At 50.0% G+C, this 15,147-nt stretch overlaps 1 long non-coding RNA gene across 3 annotated transcripts; it reads left to right on the top strand.

Annotated features, from left to right (window-relative positions):
* The first annotated feature begins 685 nt into the window (after positions 1 to 685).
* LOC142430721 (uncharacterized) lies at positions 686 to 13,167 on the top strand. Of its 3 annotated transcripts, none has more exons than XR_012780661.1 (4): positions 686 to 885; positions 8,087 to 8,175; positions 8,302 to 8,435; positions 10,422 to 13,167. It is a non-coding gene; the product is annotated as an uncharacterized LOC142430721 (long non-coding RNA). The 3 variants fall into 3 exon arrangements; XR_012780660.1 differs by having other exon boundaries at positions 687 to 885; positions 8,084 to 8,175; positions 12,111 to 13,110; XR_012780659.1 differs by having other exon boundaries at positions 688 to 885; positions 8,084 to 8,175; positions 10,422 to 13,166.
* Positions 13,168 to 15,147: the final 1,980 nt, after the last annotated feature.

The raw sequence follows: 15,147 nt of genomic DNA, 5'->3' as shown, positions 1-15,147 counted from the left end.
TCTCAGGCAGTACACGCTATCCCCGGAAAGCGTGCAAGGGCACGTGGTGGGGGCCATGGGAAAGTTCGAGACTGAACTTGGCCATCACGGAGGAGGAGCCTTATAGAAAACAAAACAAACCCTGGAAAAATGGCCGTCAGGAGGAGTCCACAGAACCAAGAGGGGTCCCGGAACCAAAAGGAAAGAAGAGAGAGAGGGGAGACTATGTACACGGACGGTGGGGGCAGAGGGGTGGGGTGGGTAGGGGTGGTGGGGGGGGATAGTTGAAGGGATTGGCCCATTTTAGTGGCTGAGTTCAGGTGAACGTGTGACTAATGTTGCTGGTGCCTACTGTGTGTGGCCAGGTTGACCTTCACCTGTGTCTAGGTGACCTTGGTCTGAGCCCGCCCAACCGTGGGTTGACCCCACAGGTGTCTGATGGGTGCCTGATTCCTTTCAGACCCTTTGTTGTGGCATGGTCGGCTGGTTTTCCTTTAGCAGGGGCATTCGGTGGAGACAGCCCCTGGAGCCTCACCTTCTTACCTGTCAGGAGCAGGGCTTTGACACCGGCTGTCCTAGTGACCTCATTGACCCCGGCCTCCATCTTCTCCTCTATTAAAAGGTTGATGATGATGATGATAGTTACGGTCAGTAAATGCCCAGAGCTGGACCTTTCTCTCCTGGAAATCCCGCCTGTTGGGCTGGGGGTTAGGTCTGGTCCACCATCATCTCAGCAGGATGACTTCTGTAGCCGGATGACTACTGCCAGCCGGCCCAGCAACCCTACCGCGGAGGGAGAGCTGGCTGCCGGGAGGGAGTCGGCCTGTTTCATTCCCTGCTGCCTGCAACCCCTGCCCCACCCGCTTGGAAGCCCAGCAGTTACCCTGCACGCCAGAACACCCATAGGTGAGGCCATCCAGGGGCAGAACCCCTCCCCAGCTGCCCAGTCCTCCTGTGTGAGGCTTGCCAGGGTCGCCCTCTTCCTCCAGCCCCTCCTCAGCCCTGGCTCTCTCACTGTGGCCGCCGGAAGTTGGAGTTTGGTTTTCGTGTGATTGAGCCCGACCCGACCGACTCACTGGGGACCGGCGTGCCACGGAGCCGCCGCCTTATCAGGGGGCCCTGTCTCCGGGCTGTCTCCCGCCCCCGGGCCTCCCAGGCGGCTGACTCTCCCCGCCCCAGCCAGCTATGCTCCTGGCTCCGGGCTGGCGGGCTGGTCCCTCCGGACTCCCGGAGGGCAAAGCCTGGGCTGGGGGGAGAGTTCCGCAGAGCCCAGGGCCCAGCCGGTCCACAGACCCTGGGCTGAGGTGTGGGGATGGGGGTGGGGTGAGAGTGTGAGAGTATGGAGTGGGGTAGGGGCTGGGAAGGTTCCCAGAGGGAGCAGCTGACAAGGGAGGAAGTGGCCCGTGGGGACAGAGGCAATTACTCATTTTATAGACGAGATATTAGACAAAGTCACATAGGTCCCAGCTGTTCAGACCAGGCTTCCCCCGACCCCCCTGACCCCCGTCCTGGGCCCAGAGGGGTTCCTTCCTCAGCCCTGGTGTTGGGGCATCGAGGCAGGCTCATCAAGACCCAGAATGTGCCAACCTCAGTGGTATTGATCTCCCAACAAGCCCAGGCCAGCAGCCGAGCGCCCCCACGCCTGCCCTCCCAGCTAATGGCCCAGCTTAGGACTTGCTTAGAGTTGCTTTGTTCTGTAAATATCTTTGATACGCTGGACTTTGTCCCCAGGGCCCTGGGGCCCAGCACCTTCCCTCAAGCCCTGCTCCCAGGTCTCCTCTCCTCCCCTCCCCCTCCCAGGGGCTCCCTTTCCCCTCACTCCCCTCCCCCTTCTTGGACCCCAGGCCCTTCCTCTCCAGGCGGCCTTTCTCTGAGCGAAAGTGAAAACACATGGTTTCCTAGACAACCACATCCCTCCTCTCTGCTTGCCCCAGACCTCCCAGGTCTCTCAATGGTTCAGAAGAATATTTCAAATACCAGCAACACCAGGAGGGGGCTGACAAAGACTGGGCTCACCTCAAATGCGCCTCTCGAGGAGGGCTGATTGGCTGCTCCCCTGGGGCTGGAGGGACAAGTACCAGGCCACTGCCTTGGTGACCATGGTGGCCCCTTCTCACCAGCTCTCAGTCAGAGACGGCAGGGAGTCGGCCCAGGTCACCCAGCAAGACTGTGGCTTGTGGCTGGCGGGGTGGGGAGGGTGGGGGGGTCGGGGGGGGCATGGGGAAGGAAACTAGGACCTGCTGAGTCAGGTAGAGGCTGGAAACATAACGCATAGACCCCAGCAAGCTTGCGAGTTCAGGTTGGATTCCCATTTTGTAGACAAGAACACTGAGGTTCCGAGAGGGGAAGGGGGGCCCTTGCTGTGCAGCAGGGGAGGAACAGTCCAGTCTCCCAGGCTGGGTCCTTCTGCTCACTAAGGCCACATTCTCTGCGCTCCATGGTGCCTTTTCCAAGGCTGGCCAGGGGGTGGGGGCTTTGACAGGGTCTGCTTGGCTTCCTTCCTGATAGTTATTTTTATATTTCCCCTTAAGAAGATTTCGGCTGAAGTGCTTTAGGGGCTGGGCTCCGGATAGATTCCCCTTTCTTGCTTTCTCTCAACCCCAGATGGATCTCCTAGTCACCACTGCCCATTCCAAAATGTCTTTAATCAAAGAGGTCAGGGGAAAGGTGCGCCATTTGGGCAAACCACACCTTTTCTCTGGGCCTCAGTTTCCACATCAGAAATGTATGTGTGAGTGGGTGTGTCTGTGGGTGTGTGTCAGCTGTAGGTATTTAAGAATGAGGTGGAGGCCTGGTGGGTAGTGGTGACAGGTTGCACTGTGAACCGCATGGTCGACGGTACAAATCCACCAGCAGCTCTGATGGGGAAAGATTGGGCTTTCTCCTCCTGTAAACAGTTACAATGTCAGAAGCCCACAGAGGTCGCTGTGAGTCGGCATGGACTGGGTGGCAGTGAGAGTTGGTGTGAGATGGTGAGAGTGATTGCGTGTACAGCTTGTGTTTGGGTGAGCCAGTGGGGTCATTGTGTGAGTGAATGTGCGTCGGTGGTTGTGTATAATTTGGGGTCACAGTGTGTGTGATTGTGTGTGACCAGGAGGCACCAAAAAGCATATGGAAAAGTCCCACTGTCCTTTAATTCCATTTTCCCCACACACCTTTTGAAGCACTCATGTGTATGGGGAGTGATTGTGAACGTGAATGCTAGCTGTGATTGTGTGTGCGTGCACGTGTGACTGTATGTGGGTGATTAGGGTACGTGGGTTTGTGCGTGTGATTATATGACTATTCCTCTAAAACTGGAATTGTTTGATATTTTTCAAAGCTATGTATTTAATTTTTTTACAAAATAACCATGTCACCTTCAAAGTACTTTCCATTACTCTTCATGCATCTGTCAAATCTGTGATTCCGTTCTTTTTTTAAAAATCATTTTATTGAGGGCTCATGCAACTCTTATCACAATCCATACATACATCAATTGTGTAAAGCACATTTGTTGCCCTCATCATTCTCAAAACGTTTGCTCTCCACTTAAGCCCTTGGCATCAGCTCCTCATTTTCCCTCTCCCTTCCTGCTCCCCCTTCCCTCATGAACCCTTGATAATTTATAAATTATTATTTTGTCATGTCTTACACTATCTGATGTCTCCCTTCACCCACTTTTCTGTTGTCTGTCCCCCAGGGAGGAGGTTAGATGTCAGTCCCTTTAATCGGTTCCCCTTTTTCCACCCCACCCTCCCTCCACGCAATTCTATTCTTAGAAACATTTTTCAAACTCATCTGTTTGGGTGGCAGACAGCACCTCCCTCATTTTTTTTCATCACCTCTTCTGTGTCCTCAAAACTCTGTTCTTTCATGTTTCTCTACATTTGAAGAAACAAAAAGAAGTCGCAAAGAGTGAGGTCGGGTGAGGTAGGTGCGTGGGGCAAGAGAGACTTGCTGTTTTTTGCCCAAAACTGGCACACTGAGATGTCTGCTTGAGCAGGTGCATTTTCATGGTGGCAAAACCAATCCCTCATCTGCCACAAATCTGGCCTTTTTGGTCACACAATGTTTCACAATCTTTTTAGAACCTCTAAATAGAAAGCTTGATTAACAGTCTGACCAGGTGGAATGAACTCCAAATGCACTACGAGTCAAATTGGCATTTTCGTCCCTTTGGGAAGTTGACAGAAGTCCAGAAGGAGTTTGTCATCAATTGACATTCCATCTTTTTTGAAATGAGAAAACCACTCATACACTTGAGTTTTTCCCATAGTGCTGACCTTGTAAGCTGTGTTCAACATCAACACCACAGCAGTTTCGGCAGCATCTTTTCTGAGCAGGAAAGAAAACTTCACAGCTGCATGCTGGTCTCTTAAATTGACCATCACAAAAAACAAGGTTCGAGGGAAACGGCTTTTACCAAAAAATTCACTGTGACCAAAGAGAACCTTCCCAGGTGACGCCACTGGGTGCACTAACAGAGCAAGTTACTCCATGCTCACCGAACAGGAAAAATACATACTATGAAAGCTCTGCCCAGTGGAGCTTTTTTTTTTTTGTGACTGTGAGGGGGGTTACCCCCTCGAATGCAGACATGCATATGAGTGTTTGTGTGTGATGATGTGTGGGTAGCAGGGTGTGTGTGTGTCACATTGCGTGAATCCTTCTGATCAATTAGGATGAGTTAAGGGGCAGAGGCTTGCAAACTTTTCCCCCTCCCATGCGTGTGGGCAGGCTGGAGAGGAGAGGGGGCCCCTACCGCTGCCCACAAGGGCAAATAGAGCAGACCAATAGAACACATTTCCCCCAGAAATCAGCTCCAGACACTGCCCTAACACTTCTATGTGATGACCAGGCCAGGGGGACACTGGAAGTACATTCTGGCCCCAGTCAGGTCTCTTTAGGGGAAATTAAAGGAAGGAGAAGAAACAATAGCCCAAGCAGATCTTTATGGAAGCTCTTTGTGCCGTGCTCACCAACTAATTGATTTCCTATCAGTAGCATGTTCTCCGGCCTCCTCTTTTGCCTGAACTTGCACAAGCCAAAGGGGCGGCGAACCTGCCCGACAGAGACACCAGGGTACATTTCCTAGGATCCGCACGTGGGTGGCCCAGGAGTGAACGAGGGCACAGGCTGGCCTTTTCCCAGATCACCTTGAAACCAGGCCACTCTCCAGTTTCCCCGTCCGTGCCTTTTGGCCATAAAGACCCTAGTTCGTAGTAGGCTGGGCACCTGAATGTTGGTAGTTTGAACCCACCCAGCCTCACCTTGGAAGAAAGGCCTGGTGATCCGCCTCTGTGGAAATCACAGGCCCGAAATCCCTATGGAGTAATTCAACCCTCTAACACTTGGAATAGGGCGCCTGGTGGTGGTGGTGTTGCGAACTGGGCTGCTAACTGCAAAGTCAACAGTTTGAAACCACCAGCTGCTCCCCAGAGAGAGATGAGGCTTTCTACTCCCATGAAGAGATAGAGTCTCAGAAACTCACAAGGGCAGTTCTACCCCATCCTTTAGGGTCCCTTTGAGTTGGTACCGACTCAGTAGCAGTGAAGAATACTTGGGATGATGATGAGTCAGTTGCCTCCATGCCAGGGGATTTATTTGGTGGGATCTGAGTTTGCTGTGGGCTGAAATCATCCCATTGGTGAGTCCTTTCATTGCCCCCAGGACTTTTCTCCAGGTCACTATGCAAATGAATGTGGGCAGGCTCTCTAAGCCCTTTTCAGTCGTTGGCACTTAGTTCATTCTGTGGCACTCTTGGGACCCCCGCCTTCTCTCCTGCAAAATGGAAACCTCTGGTTACATTACAGAGTGGCTGTGGAGACTGATTGAGAGCAGGTGGGTGCATCCCAAATGAGCCCATCCCCCACCTCCATTTCAGACACTAGTGTTTTGTTGTGTTTCCAGGGAAGGCAACACAATAGTTTAGGTTCCCATTCAATAGTTTCTGCACAAGTCATTTAGTGACACTGGTGAACATGTCACGATTTTCCTTCTGGCTGTTCTGTTTTCATGAATCCAGTTTCCCTGCTCCCTTATATTTTCACCTTTGTTTGAGAGTACCTGTTGGCCCTTAGGTCTGGTCTCATATAACTCACTGTCATGGAGTTGATGCTGACCCATAGCAATCCTATAGGACCGGGTAGAACTGCCTCCTTTGAGTTTTGGGGGCTGTAACTGTTTGTGGGAGTAGAAAGCCCCGTCTTTCTCCGGCGGAGCAGCTGGTGGTTTCAAACTGCCTACCTTACGGATTGCAGCCCAGTGAGTAACCACAACACCACCAGGGTCTCATAGAGGTGATTTTTAAAAGGAGGACAGAAATTCATTCTACTTTGAACCAACGTGTTATGTAGCTCAGGAGTGAGTGGTATCAGGTGTTAGTTTTAAGCCCAGTTTGATGAGTGTGCCGTGGCAAACTCTTAGAGACCTCCAGTCTCACTCAGTCTTAGGCCTCTTTTTGTTGTGTTGTTGCCTGTTTGTTGAGGGACTTGAGTTTCTGTCCCACATTCCTCTCCCATTCTATCGCGCTCCATCTGTGGCCACCCGATGAGAAGCGTTGGGAGTGGTAGTCAGGTACCATCTAGATCAGGGGTTCTCAACCTCCCTCAGGCCACAACCCTTTCACACAGTCCCTCAGGTGGTGGTGATCCCAACCATAAAATTATTTTCATTGCTACTTCATCACTGGCCTTTTGCTATTGTTACGAATCGTCATGTAAGTATCTGATCTGCAGGATGTATTTTCATTGTTACAAATTGAGCATAATTAAACATCATTAAAGCATAGTGATTAATCACAAAACAATATGTAATTATATATTGTGAAATATTTATGTGTTGGGTGACCCCTGTGAAAGGGTCCTTCGACCCCCAAAGGGATTGTGACCCACAGGTTGAGAACCGCTGATCTAGTGCTTCTGGTTCCCAAAACCCTTTGTAAATGTAAGCTGTTTTGATGACAGCGACACCTTCTTAGACTTGACACCTACGTCAATGGCCTAATTGAAGCCCAGGGAGCTCACTGGTGGGGTGTGGACATTGCCTGAGCAGAGCAAGGAGACCCCCGCAGTACCCTCAAACCAGAAAACCCAAACTCTGCCCACCCCTAGAGTTGGTCTGGGAGGCAGGTAGAAGCTCAAGGAAATGTCACCTAACTGGTTGCAACGCACGTTAGGCAATCATTGTCCCCATTTGTCAGCAGAGGAAACAGAGTCACACGGAGGTCTATAAACAGCCCAAAGAACAGATAGCTCTGATAGCAGAAGGGAGGGATTTAGACCCAGATGGGTTCTGCACCTCTTTGATGCTTCTCATGCATTTAACAAACATGCAGCCCCTTCCCCAGACAATCTCAAGGGACAGACAGGTAAGTGCCTAGGAGTCGGGGATCCGCGTATGACCAGTATTGACACTGGACAGAGAGCTCCCTGGAGAGAAGGCAGCGGGGGCTGGGTCTGCTGGGGTGGCCTTCAGCTGGCATGTGTGGTGAAATATGGATGCGGTTTTGTCCTGGTGTTACGGAGCTTATGCCAGTGCCCCCTCCCTGCTCCTGTGCCCAGACTGCCTGGTCTTCCCCTGACATCATACACCTGTTGCATGTCCCAGCTCCAGCTCAGTGGCTGGGGCCCTTCCTGACTACTCAGTGCTCACGCTCACTACAAAGGCTCTGAGTAGGGGCCAAGGTCAGCCTGCTGTCCCTCACTCTGATCTTGTTACCGCCCTCCGCACCCAGGCCGGCAGACAGGCCTGCTGTTTGACACGTCCCCTTCTATTCCACGTGGACTTCCCGGGGAATGACCAGGGGCCCTATGCAGTTCCTGTTCCCAGCGGCTCACAGTCGCCAGGCCCAGGGAGACGAAATGTCCCTGAGTGTAGGGTGGGGGGGCAGGGAACAATAATGAGGCGGGCTGAGGAGGGCCACAGGAAGAGTGGCGGCTGGCGGGACAGGCCTCAGGGCTGCTGGTGACTCAGGGACTTGTGACTTGATAAGGCAAAATGACGCCAAAGGAAAATAGCTGGAGCCTGGGGTGGGGTGGGGGGAGGCCGACATGGCCCAAAGGCAGGGCTTCTGGCAGCTGTTCAGGAATCCGGCTTTGAGCCCTTGCATGTCTCCCCACAGCAGAATAGCTTGCTCGCCGTTGGACCAAACATGCCACCATTGTCGACACTGAGGGTCCGGGAGGCCACACATGAACGAGCCCAAGCCCCCAGGTCAGTCTGACTTTGGGGAGGGTACACCCAGTTTCCCTCCCTGGTCCCCCAGTAACCGGGCACATCTGTGTTTGACACTGGGGTCTCTTACTTCCTCTGTCTTCATATCTTTGCCCCCCAATCCAGCACTCCAATCCAGTGACTCATCATTGCCCAGCACGCTCACCCCACCCAAAACCTCCAACAAAGAGGGCCATTTCTGCACTTGACCTAAGAGCATGTTCTGGAACCGGAAGTGGTCTGAGTGCTGAGAGGAAACGGTAAGGACAGATCACCACAGCACGCACCGCACGCACGTGAGAGCCGAGGGGGTGAAGACGAAATCCCACTGCCATCAGTGGGTTCTGGCTCTCCGGAAGCCCAGACAGAGTTTCAGAGGCTGTAAACCTTTACGGGAACGGACAGCCTCATTGTTCCCGCGAGGAGCAGCTGGTGGGTTTGAACTGCAGGCAGCCTTGCGGTTAGCAGTGCAACACCGACCCTGTGGCTCCACCAGGGCTCCTTTGATAGGAGTAGGGCCCTAGAGGGCTTCTGAGGCTGCCAATCTTTACAAAAGCAGATTGTTTGTGTTTTCTCCAAAGGGCCGCTAGTAGGTTAAAACCTGAGACCGTTTGTGTTGGAGACTAATGCTTAACCCCCCTCCCCCCCCCCACCAGGATGGGGATGGGGAGCAGGATTTCCAAAATAATAAGAAGGCCCAGAGTCCCAGGAAAGGCTTCAAACAGCCCTGCTGCCACCTGGGAAGAGTGCATGGGAAGCCTGCATGGGAAGAGGGCCTGTGGAGGAGGTGGTGCTGTGGGGAGGGCTCCAGCCACAGTGGGATCTCGGATCAGTCCTTTCACCATGCAGAGGCCCAGTTTCTTCTCCCAAGCCCCAATCAGTTATTTTGTTAATTAAGCATTTGACTAATTAAGTCAAATGGGACCGTGAAAATGGCAACCCTCTCTCAGACGGATTGACGGAGGCTTTTATTTATTTTTTAAATCGTTTTATTAGGGGCTCATACAACTCTTATCACAATCCACACATACATCAATTGTATAAAGCACGTCTGTACATTCTTTACCCTCATCATTCTCAAAACATTTGCTCTCCACTTAAGCCTCTGGCATCAGCTCATTTCCTCCCCCTCCCTGCTCCCCCCTCCTTCACAAACCCTTGATAATTTATAAATTATTATTTTGTCCACCCTTCTGTTGTCCGTCCCCCAGAGAGGAGGTCACATGCAGATCATTATAATCAGTTCCCGCTCTCTACTCCACCCTCCCAGTGTCGCCACTCTCACCACTGGTCCTTAAGGGTTCATCAGTCCTGGATTCCCTGTGTTTCCAGTTCCTACCTGTACCAGTGCACCTCCTCTGGTCTAGCCAGATTTGTAAGGTAGAATTGGCATCATGATAGTGGGTGAGGAGGAAGCATTTAGGAACTAGAGGAAAGTTGTATGTTTCATCATTGCTACACTGCACCCTGACTGACTCATCTCTTCCCCGCAACCCTTCCGTAAGGGGATGTCCAGTTACCTACAGATGGGCTTTGGGTCTCCACTCCACACTCCCCCTCATTCATGATGATATGATTTTTTTGTTCTTTGATGTCTGATATCTCATCCCTTCGACACCTTGTGATCACACAGGCTGGTGTGCTTCTTCCATGTGGGCTTTGTTGCTTCTCAGCTAGATGGCTGCTTGTTTACCTTCAAGCTTTTAAGACCCCAGATGCTATATCTTTTCATAGCCAGGCACCATCAGATTTCTTCATCACATTTGTTTATGCAACCACTTTGTCTTCAGCGATCGTGTGGTGAGCATCATGAAATGCCAGTTTAATAGAACAAAGTGTTCTTGCATTGAGGGAGTACTTGAGTGCAGGCCCAATGTCCATCTGCTACCTTAATACTAAACCTATAAATATATGCACATAAATCTATTTCCCCATCCTCATATATAATTATATATACCTATGTACATGCCTTTATTTAGACTTCTATAAATGTCCTTTTCCTCCTAGCTCTTTCCTCTATTTCCTTTTACTTTCCTCTTGTCTCACTATCATGCTCAGGCTTCATTTGGGTTCTTGGTTACATTACCCTTTATCACACCCTACCAGACCTCCCACACCCTCCTCATCACCGATTTGGATCACTTGTTGTTCCCTTGTCCCTGGGTTTGTTAACACCACTTCCTTTTCCCCCACCTCCCTATCCCATGTCCCCCCTGAACTGTCTGTCCTGTTGTTTTCTCCTCCAGATGTTCATCCAGCCTATCTTATTTAGACAGACCTGCGGAGATGATAACATGCACAAAAACAAGACAGAGCAAAGCCAAGCAACAAAAGAAAAGAAAACAACAACAAAAAGCTAATGACAAAAACAAAACAAAACAACACAACATCAACAAAAAAGAAAAGCTGTAGTTAGTTCAAAGACTGTTTGCTGGCCTTTAGGAGTGTTTTCCGGTTGAGTCTGATGGGGTGCCAAACCCTGATCCAAAGTCCATTTTGGGTATTCCCTGGGGACTTCGTTGCTCTGTCCCCCTTGCTGTTCTGTTGCACGTCTTTAGTGTTTTGCCTCGGTGGTGTGGTGGGATCAGTTCAGGTGCAATTCCCACACTGTGTCTCCAGTGTTGCCCCTGTAGGGCTATGGGTCAATGAGGGATGTCGTGTCTCATAGTGGGGCCGGCCATGTGGTCTTCTCTGTGCATTGGGGATGTCATCGTCAAGGCTTGCTGGGCCAGGATGTGCTCCACTCTCTCTTCCTTCCTGTTCATTGGCTCCCGTGTGCTCTCACCAGACATGCACCTCTCCCTGAGCTGCAGCTTCAGTGCTGTCCTCTGAAATAATTTCTTCTGGGGGGAGGGTCGGCTGTCTATGTAGTTGGGATTGGGGCCGGCCCCTCAGATCTCGCCCCTGGTTGACAGGAGGCTATTATAAGATCCTCTGTGTGGAGGCTGGCATCCCCAGGCAGCCCTCCTGCCCCATTTCAAGAAAAATCCTTTTTGGCTGGAAATGTCTTAGGGGGAAAGAATGGTGGAGAGAGGAGACCCTGGAGATAAGCCAGAGGCAGCCATCCTCATGGGAGGGTGACTTCAGGAGCTGCTGGTCCTGTGCACAAGTCCCACCCTGCCAGCCAGAGGCGTTCAATAGGGTCCAGTGCACAGTCAGCCTTCCCTGTCCCGGGAGGGGCTGGAAGTAGAATTCAGCTTGGCTTTCTCTTTCTGCTGTTTCCATTTTTAAAAAAAGCTACATTGAGATCTAGTTGACATCCCATACGCTGCACATAGTTGAAGTGTATCGTGCGATAAGTTTTGACATATGTTTGCACTTATAAAGCCATCATCACAATCAAGACCATGAGCATGTCCATCACGGCCAAAAATTTCTTCGTGCCTCTTTGAAGTCCTTCCCAGGGGGACCACTGCTCTGCTTTAGGTGATTACGAATTCGTTCGCATTTTCAAGAACTTGATCTAAATGGAATCATGCAGTGGAAGCCTTCTTTTCCCCCAGCCTAATTCTTTTGAGATCCATCCATACTGTACATGTATCGATAGTTCACCCCTTTTTACCACTAGAACATTCCATTGTGCGAGGATCCCACAACTCATTTAGCCAGTCATCTGTTGATGGGCATTTGGATAGTTTCCAGTCTGGACTTTCACGCATAAAGGTGCTATGAACACTCCTGTCCAAATCTCCAAATGATCGTGTGCGTTCATCACCTCTTGGTAAATGTCTAGGATTGGAAGTCTGGGCCGTATAGATGGTGTCCCTTTCAAGAATCAGGAAAGCGTTTTTCTAGCAAGTGCACCATTTTTGTTTCTACCAGCAGTAAAATAACCCCAGACGTTTCACAGTCCTATCAGCATTCGATATCATTCATCTGTTTAGTTTGAGCTACTCTGTGGGGTATGTAGTAGATTGTTACTATGTTTTTTTCAGCTTTTATCTCCATCATGACACTGATCACCTGCTCCTTTGCTTATGGAGAAAAGATCGAAATTGTTGAGCTTTCCCTTTGGGTTGGATCCGCAATCAACACCCACGGAAGCAGCAGCCAGGAAATCATTGGGCAAGTCTGCTGCAGAGGATCTCTTTCATGTGTTAACAAGCAAAGATGCCCCCCAGAAAGGAACACAACAGATCAGCAACAGGAGCAAAGCCAGACCACAAAACCCGGAGGAACCCCCAAATCGACTTCAGGCTAGGAAGGGCAGTGTTTGGAGCCCCAGGACCAGTGGGGAGACAGTCATAAAGGTCAGTGGACAGACCTAGAACTATGTACCTATGCTTTTTCCTTTGTTTGCTTTCTTGCTAGTTTTTTGTTCCTTTTCTCTTTTTATCCAATCTTTTGTTTTCTTTTTGTTGTTTGCCTACCTATACAAGATAGGCATGGGAAAAAAAAAAAAAAGATAGGCATGGGAAGAAAGCCCAAGGAGAAAGCAACAGGACTGACAGTTCAGGAGGGACTTGTGGGGAGGACAAGGTAGGGGAAAGGAGCGGGGAGCAAACAACGCCATAGACAGGGGAACAACTAGGGAACTAAAATCAACACAGAGGAGGACGTAGAGATGCTGGTGGTGTTGGAGCAAGAGCAATCTAGCTGAGAAGGATTACTAAGAGACAGAAGATGGGTGAGCATGATGGTGGGGCAGGAGGAAGGTAAAAGGAAACAGAGGAATGATCTAGGAAGCAAAGCTATAGATAGAAGTATAAACACAGGTGTGCACTTATGTAAATATACTAATTCACAAAAATAGAGGTATCATGGCATGCGTTGCATGAGTCTGAAGAGGAATTTACAGACTGGTATTGGACATATGGGCTAATATCAGACTTATGGACTTGATCTGGACTGGGCTGGGGTGTTTTCTCGATATATGATTGCTCTTTGATATAAAACTCTTTCTTATACACATATGAGTGTCTGTGCATTTGTTTCTCTCGTCCACCTGGACTAACATGATGCTCTTACAAGTGCTTCTCCTTTTGTTTCCAATTTCATTTTGTAATTATTAACCCTTGCATTTGCAGCTAAAATGGAGTAATGGGAACCGGATTAACCCCATTGCCTGATACAGCTAAGAGCTGGACGAAATTAGGAAAGAGATTTAGACTTTGGCGGCTGCCTGCATGTGGGAGGGGAGGGGCAGGAAGCGTTTTCCAGTGGCTCCTGACTGTCTGTCCCCTTGCCTTGGCAAAAGCATGCTTGATCCCATGATCCACTCTGGTTGGCCTCCCAGGTTCTGCCCCCATGCCCGCAGCTTCATGTCCAGCTGCACATCCTGCCACCTCATCTTATGCTCATATTTCCATTCATTTAGTTAGCCCTCTCAGTTCCCTCCAGTATGCCAGGCCCTTGCACTGGGAACTCGGGGGACAGTTGCAGAGAGGACAAATTCCTGCCCTTCGAAGCTCACCATCTGGAGGTCAATTCCAATAACAGTGACCAACCAAAGGTGGTAAAATGTAGGGGGAAGAGAAAATGCCTAATAAAAATGGCCAAAGGGCTGATGGGAAGTCTGCCCTGGGGAAGCCTCTTCTATGCTGAAGAGGTGGGTGAACCACCCGAGTTGGATAAGACCTTTCAACTTCTCCCTCTACCATGGGTTAGTCACTCCTGGTGTGCCCTAGTTTTCTCATTAGCAGAATAGACAGAGCCATAATTTCTTTAGCTAGAGCTGTAGAGGGAATTAGACCAGTTAATACAGTGGTTCTCAACCTTCCTCGTGCCTCGACCCTTTATTGCAGTTCCTCATGTGGTGGTGACCCCCCAACCATATGATTATTTTTGTTGCTATCTCATAACTGTCATTTTGCTAGTTATGAAGAGCCATGTAAATATATGATATGCAGGATGTAGTTTCATTGTTACAAATTGAACATAAAGCATACTGATTCATCACAAAACAATATGTCATTATATATTGCGAAATATTTATCTCTTTTTTAATCATTTTATTAGGGGCTCATACAACTCTTATCACAATCCATCCATACATACATACATCAGTGGTGTAAAGCACATTTGTACATTCATTGCCCTCATCATTCTCAAAACATTTGCTCTCCACTTAAGCCCCTGACATCAGGTCCTCATTTTTTCCCCTCCCTCCCCACTCCCCCTACCCTCACGAAGCCTTGGTAATTTATAAATTATTATTTTGTCCTATCTTGCCCTGTCCAATGTCTCCCTTCACCCACTTTTCTGTTGTCCATCCCCAAGGGAGGAGGTCACACATAGATCCTTGTAATCAGTTCCCCCTTTCTACCCCACCCTCCCTCCACCCTCCCAGTATCGCCACTCTCACCACAGGTCCTGAAGGGAGCATCTGCCCTGGATTTCCTGTGTTTCTAATTCCTACCTGTGCCAGTGTACATCCTCTGTTCTAGCTGGATTTTAAGGTAGAATTGGGATCATGATAGTGGCAGGTGGGGGAGGAAGCATTTAGGAACGAAAGGAAACTTGTAGGTTTCATTGTTGCTACACCACACCCTGACTGGCTCATCTCCTCCCCACGACCCTTCAACATATTTATTTCTAATGACAAATAAATGAAATTTTGTCTTGAAGCATGGTGTAACATGGGGGTCTTCATGCCGGGTACTCGTAGGTGGGCATATCTGCATGTGAGCGGACCTACCAGGAAACAGAGGAGCAGTGTCTAGATTCCTAAGACCATCGGAAATATGTGTTTTCTGATGGTCTTAATAGAACCCTGTGAATGGGTCATTCGACCCCCAAAGGGGTCGCGGCCCACAGGTTGAGAACTGCTGAGTTAATAGCCATGCTGTGCTGAGAAAGCACCGGAGTTCCTAGTAAGTCATCAGCTTCTTCTGCTTCTGTACTTCTCTAGCAGAGAGGACATCGAGGGCAAGGGCCCAGGGGTGGGAATGGGCTTGGTGTGTTCCAGGAAGAACTGTTAGGCAGATAGGCAGGGATGGGATGTCCACTGACGCATGCCCAGAGAGCCAAGCA

The sequence above is a fragment of the Tenrec ecaudatus genome, chromosome 17 (assembly GCF_050624435.1).
Source record: "Tenrec ecaudatus isolate mTenEca1 chromosome 17, mTenEca1.hap1, whole genome shotgun sequence".
Taxonomy (NCBI): Eukaryota; Metazoa; Chordata; class Mammalia; order Afrosoricida; family Tenrecidae; genus Tenrec; species Tenrec ecaudatus.
The sequence above is the reverse complement of the archived record's forward strand: the minus strand, read 5'-3'. Positions and strand labels throughout refer to the sequence as shown.